This window comes from Manis javanica, chromosome 11 (assembly GCF_040802235.1).
Source record: "Manis javanica isolate MJ-LG chromosome 11, MJ_LKY, whole genome shotgun sequence".
In the NCBI taxonomy this organism is placed as follows: domain Eukaryota; kingdom Metazoa; phylum Chordata; class Mammalia; order Pholidota; family Manidae; genus Manis; species Manis javanica.
Window position 1 is genome coordinate 48,614,419 of NC_133166.1, and position 21,424 is coordinate 48,635,842.

General features: G+C 38.8%; 1 long non-coding RNA gene across 1 annotated transcript; it reads left to right on the forward strand.

Annotated features, from left to right (window-relative positions):
• The first annotated feature begins 847 nt into the window (after window positions 1-847).
• LOC140844266 (uncharacterized) lies at window positions 848-21,077 on the forward strand. Its single transcript, XR_012122416.1, has 3 exons — window positions 848-1,184; window positions 16,783-16,902; window positions 20,542-21,077. It is a non-coding gene; the product is annotated as an uncharacterized lncRNA (long non-coding RNA).
• Window positions 21,078-21,424: the final 347 nt, after the last annotated feature.

A 21,424-nucleotide genomic window follows, 5' to 3' on the forward strand; every position in this document is an offset into this window, starting at 1 on the left:
AAGTTGGCAGGGCTCACTGTTGACCAAGGAAAAAGAAAGGCTGTCCTTATGGGAGGGGTACTTGAGCGGGCTGCCCCTGTGAATGGGGAGACAGTGGATTGTCCCCCAATGGGTATTTGGTCTGAGGTGGCTTGCCTCCTAGAGGGCTGAGCCCCACCCCAGGACTGGAGGCAAGTGGAGGTGACACCCAAGGCAGTAGGGGTGGCCCTTGGTATAGTAAGCAGATCGTTTGAGAAGTAGAGTGCCCGTGAGGCAGTGGGGACTGTGGGTTGGCTGCTTCTCACAGTCTTAAAAAGGTCTGCAGAGGAGACCCAAGAAATGGCAGCACGAGAACACAAGCTACAAACTTCAGTAGACTCCCTGAGGAGGGAAGTGGCATTGATGCGAGAGGCAGCACAAGAATGCGAGCTGCAGACTTCTGTGGATGCCCTGAGGAGGGAAATGGTATTGATGCGGGAGGAGGTGGCAGATAGACTATATTGGGCCTCTACCTGTGTCAGAAGGATATTGGTATGCAATGACTTGTGTGGACACAGCTACTGGACTTCCAGTTGCTTTTCCTACCTGTTGTACAGACCAGCAGATGACCAAAAGAGGCCTGGAGCGTCTCTTTGCTGCCTGTGGCCGACCACAGGTGATTGAGAGTGATCAGGGCACCCATTTTACTGGACATGCACTGCAAGAATGGGTACAACAGCCGGGAATCAAGTGGAAATTTCATGTGCCATACAATCCTACCACAGCAGGCATGATAGAGAGGCACAATGGCTTGTTATAATCCAGACTAAAGTCAGATACCAATAGTCTGCGGGGATGGCCAATTCGCTTATGGACTGTGCTATGGCGTTTGAATGAGAGACCCCGAAAGGGAGCTTTGAGCCCCATAGACATGTTAACACATATGGCTGCCTCCCCTATACAACTGCAAGTACAAACCAAGGAAGGATCACTGAAGCCGAGGTCTGGCCACCAGAATAACATCTTGCTGCCAGCACCAACTGCACTGAACCCCAGAGACTCCATTGAGTGGACATGGCCTTGGACATTTTGACACATGGACCAATAATGGCTGGCTCTCCTGGCACCTTGGGGACAAGTCCTGGAAGCTGGCATTTTGCGTATTCCTGGAATAACAGCAGAGTGGCCTCCAAAGGTCACAGCAGTATATCCTGTACGACCAGAAGGTAGGAGCATCTTACCGGGGAGTTTTGTTTTATCATTATGGCCAGTACATGCACCTCCAGTAGTACTATATATAGACCCTCCAGTAACCCCCATGAGGAAAGGAGTAAAGTATGGTATACTAGACCTGGAGGGTCCCCCTTCCTGCTACAGTCCTATCATAGGACCACTCTCTTGCATGCATCCTGCCTGATGGATAAGATTTGCCTATGTTGGTGACATTAAAACATGTGTCCTATAGCCCCTAAAGTCTTTGTGGATCGGGAACTTCCTCTGGCTTTAGGAGTATTATAATTTTTGTTATTAGGAACCTCCTCTGGCTTGAGGATTATTATAATTTTTGTATCAAAATCTTGTTGTATCTTAATTTTTACTATCTCTAAGCTGTTGTTATCCTCTGTTGCTATTGTGGAATCTGGTTGCAGTGCTCCAGCTTTCTCACACAGGGACCATTGCAGAAGATTGAAAACATGTAGATTGTAAGGCGAGAATCCTGGAGGGGTAAAGTGTGGGGAAGTTGGGGTTCCTATGGCCAGGATCCTCACTGCACTTTAACCACTTGATGATGTAACTGGCCTGTTGCTGGGCTGCCACTTTCACACCTTTAGGCAATAAGCTATTATTGCTCTATATAGAGAGCTTGGCCTATTGCTCTGGGCAGAGGCAGAGATGCTAGTGCTCAAACTACTGCCAGAGAACAAGCCAAGTAATAAACCCTTTCACCCCAAAGAACGTTTTGCTGTCAATTTCTTTGGTCACATTGAATCCATAGCGAACTTGCCCCGGGGCTGAAACCCATTGGCAAGACACCACTCTTTCTTGGTATTGAAAGCATCATAGAGTTAAAATCAGGCTACATCTGTTGCTTGTTAGTACCATAACTTTGTCATGTGTTTTAAGATTTGTGGAACAGAGAATAAATCCCTTGGAGATGGAGATTTTCAGACTCGACTCTCATTGTAAACAAAGGTGTTCTACTTTTACAGGAACTGGGAGTGGCCCAAGTAATGTGACAAAATTATCTTTGATCTCTGGGAGTCAGCGTAGTGCCTAATACAGAGTCAGGGTAACTGATATATGACAAATGGGATCTTTCTAACTTCTCAATAACTGGCCAGTCCTAAAACCAGTTTAGTACTAGCCTGTCTTCTCCCTCTGCACTGAGTTTATCCTTTATAATTTAAAAAATATATTAAGATAATACCAAAGACTTCAAAAGGTGTTATGGATAGTTCCTTTATGTCCTTAAATCCCAGGGGTAGAATAACAAGAATGCCTGGACAAGAAAGCAGGAGAACTTGTTTCTGCTTCGGCATGGGCCAGTACTGGGTATGTTAACTTGTTAAAGTTGTTTTACCTCTCTGGGCTTCTGTTTCTTTATTTGTAAAATGAGGGTCTTGGATTAGATTTCCTAAAAGCTCTTCCATGTTTTACATTCTGTGAGTATATTGCTGAGACACCCCCAACCTTATGTCTCAGCAGGCTAAGTGACAACACCTTATGGGCAGCTCGTTGCATGTCAGGCGTTTTCCTCCATATTGAATTCAAGCCCTCAGTTGCCTGTGCCTTCTTCTTACCTCCCACAACTTTATTTTAGGTTTTAGAGTTTGCTACCCATTTTTTAATTCTATTCTTCTTGACCTAAGTAGTAAAAGAGTTACTATGACAACGGAGTAATTTTCCTGAATAGCCACATTCAATTTGCTTAAGTAGATATTAGGATTGCAACATGTTTCATTTGCTCCAAGGCCCTTGGGATGTAACACTGAAACACTGGGCTGACCAGAGCTTCAGGTTAAGCCCATTGAAATCAGGCTCTATTGACTGTATAGAGATGACATTTTCTTTACAGGGCCTGTGTCTTAGTTGCTTATACTTGATAAGTACCAAAAGTAATTACTAAAGGAAATTGTAAGAAAATCTGCTACTTTAGCTAACAAAAAAAGAAATGGAAGAAAAACTTTAAGCACAGGGCTGGATAACATAAATCAGAAAGTAAATAGCCAAGATCTGTTTGTTTTCTTTTTATATGAAAGAAGAAAATAGACCTTTATCTAAATTAAAGCTTAGATTCCAAAAGGCAGTATATTAAATGGATGGACAACTAATATCCAACATTAAGCAAATATAATTTGGTCATTTGAGCAAAATGCTCTCATTAATAATCATAAAGTAACATTGTAATAATTAATCTTCATTTTAATAGCAATAGTAGCAAATATTTTTTAGATATCTTCAATATTCCAGACAATGTGTTCATAACAATCATATGGAATATGTATTATTATCCCAATTTTACAGATAAGATAAGAGAAAAAGAGGTTTAGAGAGGTTACTAACCTGCCCAAAGTCATGGCTGTTAATTTGACAAACTGAGTAGCAAGTGTAGCTCCCTCTCACCTCTTGCACTTAGCTCTTTACAGTACTTGCACACTCTGAACATATCTTTTAACTGAGCAGACCACTGAGGATGATCAAGTTAGAAAGTGGAGAAGTTTTGAGGGTACTTTCTCCAAATGCTGTGTGTTAAGTGGGTGTATGTCTGGGTACTAATTTAGGAATGACAAGTTAGACAGGCAGGTGTCAGTGTTGTGTAGCAGCCGCAGGATGATTTTATGGGGACACACTAGAGAGTTTCTGGAGGGATATGAGCCATGTGCCAGAGACTTATAGAATGTCTTTTCATAATTAAAGAGAATCCATGAAAGTCACCTATTATTAAGATTTTTAAGAATACTGGGAAATAGAACATATGATCATGCATACCCTCACATACACACACTTTCTACTTAATACAAGTAGAAATGATTACCAGGACCCAGGATGCATTTTTTTTCCAGACTCAAACTGTAGATTCTATACATAGAGCAAGCATTAAATGTAAGAAACCAGAGCAGAACCTACTGATAGGACCTCTCCTAACATGGTAGGCCAGGCTGGGGTGATAACATCTTCTAACTTTGGCTTACCTTTGTATCAGGGTGAGAGACATTATGGCAGGGCACAAGAACACAGAATTCAGATGAAACTGTGTGCCCCTGCTGGAACACTTAGTAGCTGCAACATTTTTGGAGGGTGACTTAATTCTCTGATTCTCAGTTTCCTCAGCAGTGAAACAAAGGTAATTCCTTACTCACAAGGCAACAAAGCAGTGTCTGGCCAGTTAGTGGGCTTGGAATCAGTAGCATGGAATCCACCTACATGAGGATCTGAAGCATGTCTTTGGAGAAACTCTAGGAAAGGGGCCAGGTGTTTTGACCTTGAGTTAGTGTCTGGACATTGTGATTGCTTTTACAAATCCACTCCATCCTCTCCTATTATATGGTTAGTATACAGATTGAATGGGTCTTAATTAATAAAAGGCAAACACCATTCTCTCATCCTCTTTGACACAGCAATTGTATCAAGGACTGCAGTAACCACAGGTCTAAGCTAATGAACACATGCCATCTACCTGACCAGGTTAGTCAAGTCAGAGCATGGAATTAATTTTCTATGATTACAAAAAGGATAGAACCCCTGTCTTACTTTAAAAGGTGTGGTTGCAGTTGTAAGTTCCAGGGCTGCTGAAACCAAAAGGGAAGATATCTGGACAATGCTATCCTACAAAGGAGGACAGAGAACAATTGATTATAAGGAAACAGAGCCAGAGCCTGATCAAACTATCCCTAAACCCCATCCTAACTTTTTTCACTTAAATGAGACAGTAAATTCCTTTTGTTGTTTAAATTTTGTTAATTTAAATTTTGAATATGCTATTACTTAAAACTGAAAGCATGCTAATGTACCTCCACTTACAATTCTGTAGTTGTTGAATGACAGAAATGATTATGAGTTTAGAGGTATCTGTGTCTTGAACTTGTTCCTGGCAAAAGTGTCAACAGCTCCATCCCCTCCCTCTGTCATCTCTCTACCCTCCCCATTCCCCAGCTCCCAAACTTTGGACACATGTTGGATGCTAGGCTGAGATAGCTTTGTCATTAGAAGTTAAACAAGAATTCTACTATGCTTGGGGGTGGGGTGGGGGGGCATATTAGGTTCCAGCTGTATTGCTTTAGGGCCCTCTAATGGACATTAACACAAAAGGAGTCAGGCCTTTCACTTTTCCTACAGATCACCAAACAGCTTTGGTGATAGAGGACAACCATACATTTGTGTGTAGCACATTACCAGTTTATCTATGGCATTTTACTACTAAATTTAAAGAAATAATATGTATGTACAGAGTTAAATGTAGCCAGTACAGTGTTGGAACAAACCGATAGAGTAAACTATATCATGTTTTGCCTCTTTTTGATTTGGGCATCTAATAAGGTATGACACATGATAGGAGTGTTAGGAAGAAAAGCATGAGAAAATAAATGATACTAAGTGCCAACATGGATCAGGAAACTGGTGAGCCGGAGAACAAAAGCTTGTCTCTGACTTAGGCTCATGTTGATGGCACTTTTAATTTTACATATTTAATTCTCAATCCTTTTGTTCTGTACTAGGATCGTATGTTAGTAAAAGCAATACTAACTTTTTAAATAAATAAGCTTTAAAATTTCACTGTCCTAACAAAATAGAAATTATCTATTGTACTCATGTAATAAGCTAAGAATGGTCTGTGTTGCTTGTTTTCTTCCCTGTGGGTTTCAGGGACTCAGGTTCTTCCATCTCATGCTCTGCTGTCCTTTAAGTCAGGGACTGGCAAATATGTCTTATAGGCTAAATATAGCCCTCCACTTGTTTTTATAAATAAAGTTTTATTGGAACACAGCCACATATTTTTTTTAATGTGTTGTCCTCGGCTGCTTTTGCACTATGAAGTAGCATAGTTGTGACAGAAATCATATGGCCACAGAGGATAAAATATTTACTATCTAGCCTTTGCTTTAGGGCACATTTATCATCTTTATTAAACAATCAGGAATAAAAGCATGGAGAGGTTATAAACACTTCTTTAAAGCCTTAAATCAGAGAAGAAATACATTTCTTCTACCTCCATTTCATTGGTAAAAACTGGTCACATGGCCCCAATAAAGTAAAAGGTACTGGGAAATGCAGTCCCTGGCTAAGAAGACCCTTCCCAACAATGACTTGAAACTATGAAGGGTGGAACACACATTTTGGTAGACAATTACTTATCTCCAGTACAAAATATCTACTCATAGGCTTAAAAGGGATCATAGAAATGACATTTAATTAATTCCTATTTATCAAGTGTACTCTGTTTTATACAATGTCGGGTTCTTTAAAAAGAGAGATTCAGTCAAATAAGTGAAACCCACTATACACAGATTTCTTGTATTCTTGTTACAAGAAATTCAAATTTAAGGCAATCATCTAGAATAATTGTGGAGGGAATAATGGAGTGGTGGGGAGGGGAGTATAAGTTTTGCCCTGTCCTGGTTAAGTGCTGCCATAGATGTCAGCTGTTGGCTGTTACTGGGTCAGTGGAGAGATTGCAGAATGAATTCATTCAGATTAAAGACTTGGAACAGAGACTGTCAGAATTGGAGCTCAGTGGCCATTAGGCATGGAGAGCCAGGCTACACGGACTATGCCATGAGACTTCTCAATGAACTGTACTAGCTACCGGGCAAGACTGAAGATATCAGCAGTAAAGTTACCTTCAGCTGGTGAATTGAGGGGCAAAAACAAGCTTGCTTACATGTTTTTGCAATTTAAATTCAATGCTTTTCCCTCTACTGCATACTACACTTTCTTTGATTAAATTCAATTGTCTACTTTTTTGCTTGGCAGTGAGGATGCTCAGACAAATAAGGCATTATCTTTGCCCCCGAGGAACACCTAACAGAGGAGATAAGCCCCCAAAATAAGTAGTTTCAGTAAAATATGGTAATTCTCATGAGAATGTCGTGCCTAGGTTGCCTAATCCCACATGAGGGAGTGGCTTGGGCATGAAGACTGACTTCTGAGACCTGAGAACGCCTGAGTTATGTATGTCTCAGTAAATAGGACCAGGTAGGGGGAAAAGAATGTGTAAGCAGGGAGGGCTGCTTAGGGAGACAGAATGCCGAAGGAAAACCCATGAAGAACTACAGTAACACAGAGATTTGGAGGAAATTAAAGTTTCTGAAACTGTTGAAACACAAAGTTTAAGAGGTAAAACACTAGGACTTTGAAGCTGGAACAATAAGCAAGTGTCAGATTACAGAGGTCCACATAGACCATGATGAAGCCCTAGGATTCTATCACTTCAAGTAACAGAAAGACATTGAAGCATTTCATTTGTGTACTGCCATGCTTTTTTCTTTTATTAATGGGACAAAATTAGGGCATTCAGAATAGAGGCTGCTGACTAGTCATGAAAACTATAGTATAGTGTAAGGTAAAACATGGAAGAAGCTGTATGTTCCACTAAACGAATCAAAATCTTAGATTCCATAATAAGCCCTTGATCAATAGCAGTATCCATAGTTTGACCATTGCTGAATTCAGGATGGAGAAAGCCCCTTCAAAGGTATTTTTTTTTCTTGAGATTATGAAAAGTGTGATCAAATGTTGAGCATCCTTCTAGCTTCTGCTACAGTATTATATATCCTAATTTTTACCTTCAAAGATGTTTCTCCCTATTGTCTTAGGTCTTATTTTATCAACAAAGAATTAAAAGGCAACATTTTCTTTGTGGGAGGGGATAGGAATATGCCCTGAAGTTCTGGATGAGTCAATTGTTATCTGTTTATCTTTAAAAATAATTTTGCTTTTGCTCCAGCCTTGCAGGATGATGAAAGGCACTTTGAGCTTTTAAAGGAAAAGAGACTCCTATCCTTTTTAGCAACCTCTCTTGTTTTTCATCAATGCCTTATTCCTATATTTCACTCCTTTTTGTCACTGTTGCCATTCTCAACTGTCATTGCCATTTGCTTTGGCAATAAAAAAAGAATGAAAGGCAAAACAAAACAGCCAGGCACGGTCGCTGACAATGATAAGTCTGTGGGGAAACTTTTCGGAAACCTCAGAGGAGACTCAGGTGGTTTCTCAGCCCACAGATTTCAGCTGCACAGGGAGCAGTGGCTCTCCTCCTACATCCAAAGGACAAGATGAGACATGGGCCTTGTTTTTTCTTTCTCTTCCAAGCTTCATACTTGAGCAAACAATCTTTCCTTAACCCATATGGAAAACTTGCAAACACAAACACATTCCTTTTCTCCTATTAGTGCTGGGATGAAAAGCAAACTTCAAATTAGTTAATGTTCATGTAGTTAAGTGGTTCCCTATTCACTGGGAATACACAGGTGGGGATGCTGACTTGGAGAGGGGCTTTTGCTGTCAGGCCAGTATCATGAAAGTCAAAATCACTCAAATTGCAAAATAAATTTTTAAAAAAGCATAGAAAATGTTGTAGGTGATACAGAACCTTCCCCATGTTGTATGTTTAAGTTCCCACTCCACATAGCACATCTGGGTGGCACTGTGAAAAATGGAGACAGACTTTTGGGAAGGGACCATCTTGTTCCTTGTCATGGTCCATGAATATTTATGGAGAAGCCCTTTATAGGGGTACTTGGCGCCACCACAGTTTTATTGTTTGGCAGATTGAAAACTAGTTCCAAACTCACTCCTTGGTCATCTGAAAAGAATGTCTGGGCTTCCAGCAACGAGGTGGCTGCATCGTTCCTGTTGGACGACATGGTCCTCTTGTTCCATGGGCAGGAGTGTCTGTGCATAATATGATTTAAAAATAAACCAGTTGGAAACTGAATAGTCCTAACAGCAAGAATCTTGGGAGAGTGTCAGCTGGTTTGCCTGAGGTCAGCCATTTCATACCTGTAATGAAGTATTTGAGGAAAATTCAGGATTACACTATTCTGGTAATTAAGAACAACAACAACAACAACAAAAGGGAAGTATCAAATATTTGAACAAATTGAAAACTGGGTTAGAGGTCTGTCTCACGTGAGGGGAATGGTCCCTGTGCAAGTTCACTATGGATTTGGTGAGACTGAATAACAACAATGGAAGGGGTAAAAAGGTTTATGCCAAGCTTTATTCTCACTGTGGCAGGTTGAGTACTGCAATCATGTCCACCTTCTGGGGCATTCTGTTTGCAATCCTCCTGCATATCTGCCTCTAAGCAGAGTGTTGGGCAGAGTTCTTTATATGGTAACACTGAAAATAATGGCTCATTGCCAACAGGTGGTAAGCTTTAGCCTACACAGTAGGCCAATTACATCATCAAGTAGTTTAGGGTCAGGTGAGGATCCTGGCCGTACCCATTTCATTTTCCCTACAAGGTCGCAAGTCGAAGGCGACCTTTGGTTTAGTACAATATCAGCAGCTAAGATAGTTCAGTGTAATCCCAGAAAGACTCCTTCCCTAATGAATCACCACACTACCCTGACACATCACTATTAGGTCATAGATATCATAGTGGTTTTATCTATAAGCCCATAGAGTGTCCATGGATAGACATTAGGGAGGTACATAACTCAGTATTTAAACTCAGTATTTAAATTCTAGGCAAATTTCATTTGTGTGTATGTGTGTGTGTGTGTGTGTGTGTGTGTGTGTGCCTTTGCACTTTTCTCAGAGAGAAGATTCATTGTTTTCATCAAATTTCAAAGGAATTTGTCAGTCTTAAATATTAAGAATTACTTTTAGAGTCTTGAAGAAGAAAAAGCCTTCAGAAATATCTGGCCTACTCCTTCTCAACATGCTTTGCTGTGCTCAAATTTTCATGCTTATAGGATTCACCTAAGATTCTTGTTTAAATGACAATTCCTGAGCTCCACCTCTGGATAGGCTGGTTTGGTAGATCTTAGGGATATGGCCCAGAGGTCTGCTTTTTAATAAGAACTTCAGAGATATGGAGCCACAAGCATCAGCCAAAGATCACACTTTGAATGCTAAGTAAATTTAAGAGATATGTGGAAGTGTGAGGGTCAAGTGCACAGGATTGGTAGAAATAACCTTCCCTTCAAACTAGAGTAGCTCTGCCTTTTTCTCCTTCATATATTTACTTTCCATGTAAGATTTCACTTGAACAAAGGCTAAAAAATAGCATGGAAATTACTGAAACAATCCAATACCTTCTTGTTACAGAAGAGGAAACCAAGACCCAGAGAGAAAAATACCACAGTCACAGTAGCTGTTAGTGGCAGGATTGACACAAGAATCTAAGCCTCCTGATTCCCTCACCAGGCCTTTTCCATCATAGCTGATTCTCCTTAAAGCCACATACTGGAGTTATACACCAGTTTTTAGGCTATTATCTGGGAAGGAAAATGGGATGTATTTTAAACTTTCTTATTCAGCCAGGTAAAGATGCCTTCCTTCCTTGGAATATTTAAAAGAATGTAGAAAAGAACTGGTGTCCTGCCGATGGGTTTCAGTCCGGGCAAGTTCACTATGGATTCGGTGAGACTGAGGATCGACAATGGAATGTTCTCGGGGTGAAAGAGTGAGTCTATTACCCTGCTTGTTCTCCTGGCGATAGGTCAAACACTAGAATCACGTCTGCATTCAGCTGTCTGCAGGTCTGTAATGCTCCTCCGTCTCTGCCTCTGCCCAGAGCACTGGGCAGAGCTCTTTGTATAGTGACTCAGTCAATGATAGCTTATTGCCTATGGATGTGGAAGCAATGGCCTAGCAGCAGGTCAGTTACATATCAAGTAATTTAGGTTCAAGTGAGGACCCTGGCCATAGGAACTTCAACTTTCCCCACAACTGGGTAATCATGAAGGCCTGGATGAAGTGGCCCTGGGAGCCTGATAGAAGTTATAAAGGCAACCAGACCACATGTGACTGAAAACAGCTTCACCGTTTTGTCTAGTGCCAGACTTGCCACCCAAGAAACATTGCCTCCACAATAGTCCCAAGAAAATAATTTTGTGTTAGGCCACCCTCTGAGTTCTTTTATTCATCTGTAAATATGAGTTTTTCTTTGGTTGGAGTATTCTGTGGTTATTAATGGCTTCAAGGTGATTCTTCAGACTTGACTTTAGGATTTCCAACAGGGTATAAAATTTCAATTCAGTTTAATAGTGGGGAGGAGAACACCTAGCATTCTTCATGGAGTTTAGAATTGTATTAATTTAGGAAGGTGAACTTCAAAAGTTTTCAAAGCTCAGTCAAGGTAAATTTGGGTGGTGATATCAATGAACTAGGCTAACAGGAGTTGTAAAACCAGTCTGAAAATGTTTTCCAACCTTTCTCATGATTTGATCTGCCTTATTCTGACTTACAAATACAGTTTCTTTTCTTTGTTCTCAGTTTCCGTTTTGATTTCTGGCCAGTATTGAGAAATTGAGGAATTTCAAGGCTGGTTTACAAAACTATCAAACTTAAAAAAAAAAATGTCAGGAGCTGTTAAAATGGAACATGTAGTGAAGTGGTATTTATTCAGGATGCAAATAATCATCCCCTTAACAAAAAAACAGAATTATATTTTATACAATTTTGTGCCATGACTATCAACATTCTGAATCTTGATCTCAGGCCCTGCAGAATCCTGATGTGTTTAACTCATTAAAGGAAGATTCCATTGTAATCAGTTGCAGTTTAGAGCCAAGAACATTTTACTGTATTATTTTGTGTTGAGAAGTCCTAGCAGGGAGGTCCTAGCTTGGACATGTCCAGTCAACTCTGACATATCAGAGCCTGTCAAAAGGCCTGGGAGGATGGGCCCACTGGTGCTCTAGTTGGGAAAAGAAGAGCCAAAATAGCACTCTACCAGATTCAGAAGGATTTCATGCTGGTGTGAGAGGGTTGCGTATACAGTTTCTGAGGCAGGTAAGGCTATTAAAGAAGACAGACTGCTGGAATAGCCATAGGAAGTCACTTCCAGGGCAGTGCTACAAGAGTAGGTAAGTGGGGTGAAAGGCTGGATATCTGATGTTTGTGGCCCCTCCAGATTGACTCTTTACCCTATTCTACCCTTCTCTGAAGCCAGAGCTGATCTGGGTCCCCCTTGTCCTCTGGCTCCTGGTTGAGTTTGGTTGGAGAATCAACAGGAGACCCATAGTGGAGTGAAAAGTTAGGTCAGGGTATTAGCACTGTTTCCCTCCACAAGCACAGGCTGGGAGTTTTAAGTTTCCTTCAAGTAAGGGACATAGCTCTTTCTGTTGCCATGACTCTGGCAAGAATCCTTTTATTAAACTTGCCTTAATTTTACCAATTTGAGCATGTCATGTGTCTTGCCTGAGGGTTTCTGCCCCAGGCAAGTTCACTATAGATTTGGTAAGACTGAGAAATGACAACAGAATGCTTTTGGGGTAAAAGGGTTTATACCCAGTTTCATTCTCATGGCAGTAGGTTGAGCACTAGAATCACATCCGCATCCAGCAGTCTGCAGGTCCATAATCCACTTCCATCTCTGCCTCTGACCAGAGCAATGGGCAAAGATCTTTATATAGTGACTCAGTCAATGATACCTCACTGCCAGCAGGTGTGCAACCATTAGCCTAGAAGTAGGCCAATTACAACATCAAGTAGTTTAGGATCTGGTGACGATCCTGGCCATAGGAACTTACATTTTCCCATCTGTCATGTTTCCTGCTAGGACTCTGACTGTTACAGGTTTGTAATAATGAATTAGTGAAATGAGTACTGTATCATTAACAGTTCGATCAGACACTGAAAGCATTCAAGGCAGGGAAGTTATGGGCTTTAATATAGACAGGAGGATGCATTTTTCTGGGGATGTGTATGCTCTGGCATTCAGATGAGCACATGATTTCTCTAGGCCCCAGTCATCCCAGTTACCCATTTTAAGTGGTTAGGTCTCTCTCACTGTCAATCTAGCACTGATCTCTTCAGATAAACTTGTTTGCTTGAGTGAAGGCACCCAGTTCCCTCAGAAATCAACACTCTGTTTACAGAACTCATTTAGACCATGTTCCACTTGCCTGCTTCACTTAGATACCAATTCAGTTTCCCTAGCTTCCTCAGCCTTCTTCTGACTCACCATTACAGTGAAATTTGTATTTAACTTATCCTTTGATTAAAGACTGTTTGGACTCATGTTCTGACTTTGACCTTGCACCTTTCCCCCAAAGACATGGTAACAGTTTTGTTGGGCTCTTGCTATGGCCAGGCATTTTGATAATATGGGCTTTATATGCTTGATGACATTTAATCCACACTACAACATTATGGTGTAGGTATTATTATTCCCACTTCATAGATGAGGAAGCTCAGGCTTGAAATGTCACAAGACTAATAAGCAGCAGAGCTAGAACTTAATCTCGGGGCAGATCCTGTTGGTAAACTTGATGTGGTATTTACCATTTGGCTGTCTACAGTGTTACTACATGGGGGGCAAAAAAAAAACAAGCCCTGTGTATTTGGCTGGCTGGGTTTGTCCCTAAGGGGACACATTCAAAGACTTCCCTACAACCTCAATATGCTGAAAGTAATCAGAAATATGGGATAGTAGACAAAGGTGATGGTTCTGGTATCACACCAGTATTTCCTTTGCTTTGAGCCAGATGAAAGGAATGGTTTACAGTAAAGTCCTGTATTTAGTCATTAATTTATTTATTTAACTAATTCACTTAAAATCTTTTATGGACTGGATGCAAGGGATACAGAGATAGGTATTTGCCTTCAAGTATCTGCTCTCCAATGGCTTAAAACTTAGTGAAATAAGTATATATGGGAATAGATAAGTAGAATCTAATTCCTCCAGGTTTAAATAACTCTTTTTATTCTAGACATGAATATAATTCTTTGAAAGTAGTTACTGATATAAAGTATAAGTGCAAACCTGTTATTTAGAATGAAGTCTGAAATCAATACATGTACATGAAATGTGTTAGGGTTCTCCAGAAAAACAGAACACCTATCTGTCTATCATCTGTCTGTCTGTCTATCTATCTATCTATCTATCTATCTATCTATCTATCTATCTATCTATCTATCTGTCTATCTATCATCTGAAAGAGATTTGGATCACATGATTATGGATGCTGGCCAGTCTAAAATATGAAGGCTGGACTGGCACTGGAGACCCAATGAAAAGCCAGTGCTGCAGTTCAAGTCTCAAATCTGTCTGTTGCAGAATTCCCTCTTGCTCAGGCTTTATTCAGGTCTTCAACCAATAGGACAAGGCCCACCCACATTATTGAAGGCAATATGCCCACCATAGAGTCATAGATTTAAATGTTAATGTCATACAAAAATACCACCATAGAAACATCTAAAAAGCTTTTGATCACATGTCTGAGCATTGTGGCTCAGTCAAGTTGACACATAAAATTAACCATCAAAAGCAGGCAGAGGAGCCTCAGGAACCAAAACAATCAGTTAAAACTGGGCCCTGGAGACTACACAACTCCTTTCCTCCTCACCATGGAAGGGAGAACAGAACAAGCTGAAGTACTCTAATTAAGCAGGGAAAGCATGAGATAAAGTCAGGAAAGAAAGCTCTAGGCTACTGCATTGAATTCTAATTTTGCTTACTTATAATCTCCAGCCTCACCCTCACTCATTAGGATATTCCACTGTTCTGCTAGGGCAGCCAGTCTTTACCTATTTTTGACCACCACTGGGATCCATGCCCTGCAAGGAATAACTTTTTATTGTAAGGATTTGCTAGGCTATATCTAAATCAAGGACTGTATCTATCATGTATTCATTCATCCACTTATTCATCCTTTTATTCATTTATTTAACAAATCTTTATTGAGAAATTCCAGAACTTTACTGGGTCTAGCATTGACCATGATGGATGTAGTTCTGGTCTTTCTGGAGTATACTGCCTTTGAGGCACAATGGATAATAAGCCAATAGTTGTTCAAATAATTACTTTACTGTAATTGTAATAAATGGCATAAATAAAAATTACAGGGTACAATGAGGGGATATAAAAAGGATGAGTAAAAGTAGCAGGCACTGACAGTTAATAATGAAGCCTACTTCTTTGTATCCCAATCTAGCCCATGAAGTTCTCTTTATAAAATATTCCATGTTTTTTTATGCTTATGTCTTAAAACACATGAATGTGATGACTCTTGAAGCTATATGTTGGAAAGAGCAGAACCACACATTGGAAGCAGCTTGGGTCACTGAAACCCCACATAGAAAGCCACCCACCAAATATCAGAATTGGACTCCTACATGTGAGAAACTTATTTATATTGGGTTTAGCCACAGTAATGTTGATATTTGTTTATTCTGAAGCTAGAATTAGTTTAACTAATTCAGAAACTAATTGTGCAGTTACAATTCCATGTAAACTTGAAATGTGGTGGTATGTATAACAAATATTTAAAATAGGTAATATTGGCCTCTCAGTAATGTGTAAGCCAGCCAGGAAAACTTAGGAGGCTGCAAAAAATGGAGACCATAAATTCTAGCAAATATTTGCTAAAGGTACTGTTTGTGATAACTTGATGGAAGTTGAGACTATTAACCTTGTAGTTTCAATTTCAATCAGGGGTGATTTTGTACCCTAGGGAATATTTGGCAATGTCTTGAGATATTTCTGTTTGTCACAACTGGCAGTAAGGTTGGTGCTACAGGCTTGTAATGAGTAGAAGCCAGGGATGCTGTTAAACATCTAATAATGTATAAGATAGGCCCTTGCAATAAATAATTATCTGATACAAAAAGTCAATAATCCTGAGGTTAAGAAACTCTATTCTAGGGTGTGTAGTTGGAAAGATTGGAATAATCATGTAAATTGGCTTTCACTTTTACATTTTACCAGGAAGTTACTAGAAAAATAAAGATAAATCCAGAAATAACTGGATAGTTGTCAGACAGTAAGGGAATATTTTCATCTCACATTTTGGAAACTTTAAAAATCCTGCTTCAAGACACCAAACCATAACAGATGAGATCTAAAGAGAGTTTGTTTAACAGTGCCTAATTTAAACAGAGCTCTGAAGTAAAGATCAGATTAAGGGTAGATGACCTTCCCACCCAAGTCTCTGATTTCAGCTGGCCTCAAGATATCTGCTATCAATTTGAGAGAGATTGACCTGAAGCAGAAACTTAAATCAGCCTTGACAATTTTACCTAGGAAAGAACTTTAGAAATGATTACTGGAACATGCAACTAGATTAGAAGCCCACCAAGTAATCTACCAAATATTTGAAGGAAAGGTACTGTGAAAGAAATTTTCTTTGGTAAAGGAGTTAGTGTTACTTTAATGAGTAGTTTCTTATTCTAAAGTGTTCAAGACAGTGTCTTTGTAGAAATGGCATTTATTCTGAGTCCTCTAAGAGACAAGGGAGCAGTCAGTCAGTTAAAGGAATAGAAAACTGTGTACTCCCTGATGCCAGGGACTGAATAAGAGCTAGGTTAACTGAGATATGGCAAATTAAAAGGAGCATACAATAGATGAGGCTGTTGAGTATGAATGAGAACATAAACGGCTTTAAAGGTTATAGTGAGGATTTTGGTAGTTTGTAACTTTTTAGAAATTTCTCCTTTTCATCTACATTATCTATTTTTTTATTTTTTGGCAAAAAATTACATTTCCTTATTATTCTTTTTATTTTTCCTTTAGCAGTTTGAATATGTCATCCCACTGCCTTCTGGCCTTCATAACTTCAATGAGGAGTCAGCTGTTAATCTTATTGAGCTTCCCTGGTACATGATGAATCACTTTTTCTATTTTCAACATTCTCTCTGTCTTTGACACAGACACACAGAAGAAGGACCATATGAAGACACTGAGAGAGGATGGCCATCTGCAAGTCAAGCATAGAAGTTCAGGAGAAACAAACCCTGATGAACATAATTTTGGATTTCTAGCCTCCACAGGTATTTGTTATGGCAGCCCAAGCAATCTAGCAAACTAATAAGGCCTGACCAAGGCTTCACACAATCTAATTCTCCTTTCTTGGTTACGGCTTTCTCCTCTGTTAGATACTCTATCAGTGCTCACTAGTAAGTGTGTAATTTATTGTTTAAAGAACAGCAAAGAAAATAAAACTCTGTTCTAGCTAAACTGCTCTACCTATTTTCAGGGTGTATCTGCTTTTATACCTAGTTTAAGCAGATGTAGGCTTTCTTTATAAGATACAATCCTTTTTTCCTCCATTTAAAATATAAATACCAACTTTCTGAGCAGATATTTTCATTTGGTTAAATAATGTTTAACTCTGCTTTTCAAATAATCACTCACTCAGAACATTTCTGATGGCCATGCAAGCAACAAATAACTCTTGATTTATTTTACTGTTCTGGTTGGAAGACAAATTTCTTTAGTTAGTTTACATTTTTTTTTGTATTGATTTGAGTCATGTATGCTTTGGTTTATATTTTTCCAATAAGACACACTGGGAAAAAAAAGTAGGACAAAGAGTTGAGTCCTATCCAGGTCTGTCACTAAATGGCTATGTTACCTAGGGTTAGCAAACTGAATTTCGGTAGTCTATTAACTATTTTGTAATGTGGCATTAATATCACAGTTGTCTCACCTGGTAATTTGCTCTTAATTCAATAAATAAACAAGCAAACACACTTTCTGCATGCCAAGTACTTTACTACATGCTAGTGACTTAATGGAGAGCAAACCCAGTCACAGTCTGTGTCCTTATCTGATCTAAAATGGAGAATTTACACTTAAGTGGGAAGATAGACATTTGTGTATAAATACACAAATAAACATAAACTCCTACAGAGATAGAGGCATAGTGATTTGAACCCTTAACATGGGGCTTGAGGAAATTTAATCTAATCAGTGTTTGAAGTGTCCCTGAGAAAGTGATGACTGTCCTGAGATTGGACAAAAGGAGTAGGTGTGGCCTACATCATTGGGAGGATTAAAAAAATGGATATGAGATGTGATACTGTTTCTTACTATCATTACTATTATTTAACAAATGGAGACCTACTCAGCTTTCTTGTACTCAGCTTTTCTTGTCCACTCAGTTTCTGGTGGACAAAATGCCAGTGAAATTACGATCTGTCTTTTGGTAATTCCTTATCTGGAATTAATCTTTATAAACTTAAAATTGATATATCCACAAAAATTCATGCCCTCAAATTAACTGCCAGCTTTCACATTCATGAGAAAAACTAGTTGAAAAACAACTTAATGTAAATCAGGGTCCTTTTACATTTTCCTTAATTTTGCTGTTATTTCCCATTCTTGATATTAAGTAATAACTTTTATATCTACTGTATTTCTCATATTAAACCTGAATTACATAATTCTTTCTGTATCTTATCTCATGCATTGGAAAGAAAATTAATTCTCTTCAGATTAATCCTACTCAGTTTAAAGCCCTTGTAATAATGTACTTTATTTTTGAAGGCTTGCTTCTGACCAGCAAATTGCATATCCAAAATGGACCATCTAAGTAAGCCCAATAGGCAGCACTGAACAACAAACTGGTTGGTTCCCTAATACCAGGCAATTATGTATGGACTACTCAAATATAAGCAAACACCTTTCCCCCTCAAAGGAGAACTTAAAGGGATATTCACCTATTTCTGCTCCTTTCATATAACATTACTGTTTTCTTACCTGAACTGAGACTGATACAGCCTGATGGGTTATGCTCGTCTAACAGAACAAACTAAACCCAGATGTGAATTGGGGAAGATGGGCCGATTTTGTTTGTGGTCTTGACAGTATCAAAAGACTGATTTTTCCAAAGCTTTACAGTACGTGATAACTTTGGGCCATGCTATAGAGGTCAAGCTTATGAATGTTCATTAGCAATTCTCTGATAATTACCTTGTAATTAGTTTTCTAAATGGACAAAAAAAATTCATTTTTTCTCCCCTTTATGAAGGATTTCTGGTATGTGTGTATATATTGCATAGATAGTAAATGATCTAGATTTTAGATCATTGTAAGCTGGTTTAACTGAGCACTTTTTAAAATAGAGAAGAAATTTAGATTTTTCATTGGTGAGATAATTTAATGACTTTTTTGATTGGTCTAATTTTGAACTGTGTAATAAAAATGCCCCTGTAGAGAAACAAAATGGGTGAAGCAATTGTTTGATATGGTAACATAGCTGGAATTGTGGAGAATCCTTACCTCAGATATAGTGGCTTAAATTCAGCAATTACTAGGGTCTAACTGGTGAGTTCATAATGCTGGAATGTTTGGAAAAGATGGAGACATAGGTGAGAGCCTACTTGCATTGAAAAGAGAGAGAGTTTAAGATCAATAAACAGCTCTTAGTTGAAACCACTAATGAGCTATACAACATGTCTCAGGAATCACAAGTTTATTTTGCTTTTGTGAGAAGTCGGAATAACTTGTGGCTGTGGCTGTCAACACACTTGACCGCAGTCTTGTGGTAGAATCTGGTTTTTCTAGTGCTTGAGAAGTGTAAAGTTCCAGGACAAGGGCAGAATCCCTGCCATCTGAAGCATGCAGTTCATCAGCTTCATGGTGGAAAACAACTTGAGACATATCTTATTAAATCACCAAGGATGTAACTTTACAAAAACCAATTTCCTGATATTCTTCCATGTTTCCAACACTCCCATATTTAAAAAAATATATACCATCTTGAAAACATGGAATCACCCTGATCCCTTCTTTTTTGTTTCTTTTTTATGAATTAATGAATATACTTGAGATTTTGCATGTATGTAATGGGGACAGACTGGCTGGGAGGAGAGGAAATAAAATGGAACAAGGAAAATTTACTTTTATTCTTCTGTTTGTAATTTAATGAAGACTTATTAGTACTGGGAGTACATTTTTCTGACTCTAAGACTTCTCTTCAAATCACCATAATTTCTAGCTCTATACTTGGAACAATATGTGTGACCTCTGGTGGACAAAATGTCATTTTAATGTTTGTGCATGTGGACTGAACATGGATATTTGTGGAGAAAATAAGTCTTATGTTTCAAATGTCCTCATTGAGCTTCTGAAATCCCTGGAAAATTATTTCCTGATGTTCTAGGGTGGTGACAGCTCAGAAAAAAGTTTCATAAAATAAGGGGATAAAAGGCAAACTGGGGTGGCACTCCAGGTCCTATTTGCCACCAAAATAGTGTCTTGGAATAATGTATAATTTGGAACTTGAACAGGGAACTGAAATTTCTAAGGGAAGGCTAATAACCCTACTTTTGGCCATCAATGTAAAGATCAGAAATGCTCTTATTAAAAATGAGACACTAATGAAACAACTTGGGCACAGACAAAGCCTCTAAAGATATAAGTGTTGGCATTTAGTGGTTAAAAATCTTGAAAAAGGAAAGAAGAGAAGAAAGGAAGGAAGAAAGGGAGGGAGGGAAGATAGAAGGAAGGAAGGAAGGAAGGAAGGAAGGAAGGAAGGAAGGAAGGAAGGAAGGGATGGAGGGAGGGAGGGAGGAAGAAAATTACACAGGCTGTATAACCCATTTACATGGCTAACTAATGCAAAGGATCTAAGCCAATGCAGGCCTTTAAGATTAATAAAGCTTGTTTTCTCATTGTTTATTCAGATATTCTTTACTTTCTCTGCTGGAGGATGGCACGTTAAAGGTGAAGACAGACTATCTGGTTCTTGTTTTTAAACTCCCTCAATTTTTTACTTACTACTATTAGGATAGCAATTGATTGAAGATTCACCAAACTGACAAGGCCCTAAGAATATGAGCAGTGGTAAACCAATAAATGTTTAATGACTGATTCTCCAGAAAAGAAAGCCCAGCTTTGTGACATTTGCCAATTTCCACAGAGTTAATAATCTCACCGTAGTTAATTTCAAGCTACTGAAACAATATCACTGAACACATCATTGGGAAGAGATGCATGCAATTAATGTTTGTGCAAGTGGTACAATGTAGCTCCAGACCACCACTACATAGGGGACTCTTAATTGTTTTTTCCTGTAAATTGAACACTTTGAACCATGAAAATATATTATTTCCGTAACAATCTTTTATTTGTAAAACTCAAAAGTTACTGAAAATTTGACCCCTACTGAATAAATTATTTATGACAAAAACTGTCTTCCATATTAACAGACCTGGGAATCAAGAATATCTTCATTTGAATACTCCTTCAGATACTTACTGTGTGACTTTCAGCAAGTCAGTCAATCTCTCTGATCCTGTTACCTCTTCTGAAAATAATGACTACCTCATAGAAAAGTTAAAAACACTAAATAAAAATAGAATCAATAATAGTAGTAATAATGATAATAATTATTGTATATTATATTTATGTTATACATAACATAAAACAAAATTATAATATACAATTATTATCATCATTACTATTATGAAAATAATTAGCTGAATATCTGGTGTTTCATAATAGGTGCTTAATTAAGATTAGTTTCTAGACAAGCAGATGGTCAAAGAGCATATAGCAAAAGACAAA